The sequence below is a fragment of the Tenrec ecaudatus genome, chromosome 15 (assembly GCF_050624435.1).
Source record: "Tenrec ecaudatus isolate mTenEca1 chromosome 15, mTenEca1.hap1, whole genome shotgun sequence".
Lineage (NCBI taxonomy): Eukaryota > Metazoa > Chordata > Mammalia > Afrosoricida > Tenrecidae > Tenrec > Tenrec ecaudatus.
The window spans coordinates 98,586,605-98,590,135 of NC_134544.1; the positions used below are offsets into that span (position 1 = coordinate 98,586,605).

The 3,531-nt window shown below is 39.7% G+C and overlaps 1 pseudogene; it reads left to right on the plus strand.

The window, feature by feature from the left end:
* Window positions 1-2,442: 2,442 nt before the first annotated feature.
* On the plus strand, window positions 2,443-3,531 carry LOC142427632 (uncharacterized; annotated as a pseudogene).

Here is a 3,531-nt window from a genome sequence, read left to right on the forward strand (position 1 = left end):
CAGGGACACCTACCTACTTAACAAGGTAGGCAGTGTCTTTACCCTGAATGTCCCTGAAGTAATTGGGTGAGCAACTAAAGACCAGTGCTGAGGCTGAGGGCAAGTGAGGGAAGTAACTATCCACTGAGCAGGGAGAACAATAACACCATATCTGCTCTTATAGTTAAAGCTGCTCGCAGATGGTAATAATCATGTGCTTATATGAGGCATCATTAAGGTAGCACTGTAATGAAAGGATATTGTGGGGATGATTTTTAATTAGGAGAATGTAATTGGAGCTCTTCTCCAACTTACAAATGTGAATGCTTCCCTCCAACCAGATACCTGGCCTTGCAATCTTTAATTCTGAGAATAATTGGTCTGCCTCCACTCTCTTCTTGAGCTGCAGTTTCCCACAGCCTGATACTTATCATGAAGTGTTCTAAAAGAGTTCAACATATTCCCACATTCACATCAGTCTGCCCTGTTGTCCATGCTTCTGGAGGCTCGCACACCTCGCTACTATATAAACTAACTGTTAAATCACCTCACTACCTTATCCAGCATCGGATATGAAGCCACTCTACCCAGTTTTTGCTGTCTGCTTTATCTTCCTTAAAGTGCACACGCTATTCTTAAGGGCCTTTTGACTCTGGGGCTGGATCCCACACTTCGTTTGCTTAAACAATTGGTGCACAAATCTAAATACTTTTAGTAACTGGTCTGACTTGCAGGCATATGAATATTAACCTTCCGCTGACAGAATTACACTTTAGGGAAGATCTTACCATGTACTTTTTGAAGATGGATATGATTTTAGTCTTCTTTAATTTGTCACTCCCAGCCTTATAAACCACTTGACTATCTAATTAAAAAGAGCCAGTATCAATCTATTTAGTTAAATAATTCATACACTATCAATTTTTAAACATTACATTTTGTTTTAACAACTTGCAATTTTTTCTTGATAATATTTCATATATTCCATCTTCCAATTATTAGAGGATGTTTACAGCTACTTTTTCTCATTTTCAGTCATGCCATGTCAACCACAAAAGCTCCCCAAAGCTCTCCTACATCCACATCATTACTGTTGATTGTACTTTGAGGATTTAGTACTTCTTCAGTGTTATTTTATTGCCATTAAACTTGAGGGGTGCATGTTCCAGAAGTAGATCACCGGGTCTTCCTCCCAGTCCTTGTTTCTGGAGATTCTACTAAGACCTGTACACCATGGGTGGTCCTGCTTGTGTTTGAAACACTGGGTGGCAGTGCTTCTGGCATCACAGCAACATGCAAGCTACCACAGGACAACACTGAAAGATGGGTGGTGTCAGCTAGAATACAGGCTCCAGAAACATAACCAATATGTTTCTGTACCATAGTACCTTTCATATATACCTGTAAAAATAGTTTTCTCCCAAGTAGAACATTCTACATTTTTCACATTCCCAACTTTGTCTAATACTTAGTTGTCTTTCATTAATGATTGATGAAATGAATACATCTGACCTCTAGCAACTGGAATTAGCAAGCCTTATCACATCTGTGGTCTATTGGTCTCGATGTCTCCCTTCTATTACGTTTGTTGTACATTTTCATGCCCCTCTTTATGCAAATACCAAATCTGTGCTCATTCATCACTTTCATATCCAACCTGATTTCTACAATAACTTTACTCTTTGGATTGTTTACACTGTTGTATTACTTCCAATGGGAAATAAACATTAAGCATAGTGTTTTATTCATATAAGAGGGTTGTCACTAAAGATCTACTTTGTATCAATGCATATTTTAAGAGACCCGTTGTCAATCAAAATGTTGAAAAGAGTCCATGTTCTTTTCTTTTATAGAAATCCACAAAGATGATGATCATTTGCTTGAGCACTTGCAATGTGAAAGATGCATAGACAGAACGGAACGGTGTTATAAATTTAATACATTGGAAATTATTGTTTCTCAACACCAAAATAATTTTCCTCCAAAGGAAAATGATGAGATGTTTGGCTTACATGAAAAAATCATAAAATCAGATTTAATCATTCCTGAATTAAATCAGAATAGAAGGAATAAAATACAGAAGTCAGTTGTGCTCAGTGAAGATGAGGAAACTTTTCTCCATGTTGAACAAGGGCAATATTGTACTGAAAAGAAATTCCCTGAGTGTGAACAATCCAGGCTCATGAAGTCACAATGCATTCACCATCAGAAATCTGATGAAATTGAGAAACCACATACAGGTGATAAATGTGGGACAACCTTCATCAAGGAGTCTGTGCTCTATGAGCACCGGATCACTGATACACTAGATAAGAACCTGAATGCAGTCAGTGTGGGAAAAAATTCAAGAAAGTGTTCAAAATCAATGAACATCAAAAAGCCCATGAAGGACAAAAGCAATGTGGCAAAGCTTATCACAGTAAATCCTACCTCAAGGGATATCGGGAAACTCTTGTGGCAGGGATGCCCTATATATGCAATGAATGTGGGAAAGGCTTCACCAGGAAGACTGATCTTACTGCTCATCTGCGAACTCATACTGCAGAGAAACCCCATGTATGTGGTCAATGTGCAAAAGCCTTTATCAGGAAGATGGACCTCACTATTCAACAGCAAAGTCATACTGGAGAGAAACCCCATGTCTGTGGTGAAGGTGGCAAAGGTTTCAGTCGGAATGCACATCTCAAAAGTCATCTACAAATTCATGCAGGAGAAAAACCCTATGTACTTGGTGAGTGTGGTAAAGCTTTCAACCAGAAGCAGCACCTTAGAGCACATCAGATAATTCACACAGGAGATAAACCCCATGTATGTGGTGAATGTGGCAAAGCTTTTATCGGGAAGAACGTCACTGTTCATCAGCGAACTCATACTGGAGTGAAACCACATGTGTGTGGTGAATGGGGAAAAGCCTTTATCAGGAAGACTGCTCTCACTGTTCATCAGCGAACTCATACTGGAGAGAAACCCCATGTATGTGGTGAATGTGGAAAATCCTTTACTAAGAAGAACAAGCTCAGTGTTCGTCAGCAAACTCATACAGTAGAGAAACCCCATGTATGTGGTGAATGTGGAAAAGGCTTCATTCAGAAAACACAGCTCAAAACTCATCTACTAACTCATACAGGAGAAAAACCCCATGTATGTGGTGAATGTGGAAAAGGCTTTATCAAGAAGACTTCTCTCAGTGATCATCAGCGAACTCATACTGGAAAGAAACCCCATGTGTGTGATGAGTGTGGAAAAGGTTTTATCTTGAAGACTGTGCTCTCTAATCATCAGCTAACTCACACTGGAGAGAAACCCCACGTATGTGGTGAATGTGGCAAAGGTTTCAACCGGAAAGCACATCTTAAAACTCATCTACGAACTCATACTGGAGAGAAACCCTATGTATGTGGTGAAGGTGGCAAAGGCTAAATGAGGAAGACTGCTCTCACTGTTCATCAGCGAACTCGTACTGGACAGAAACCCCATGTATGTGGGGAATGTGGAAAAGCCTTTACCTGGATGGCTTCTCTCACTGATAATCAGCAGACTCATACTCGATAG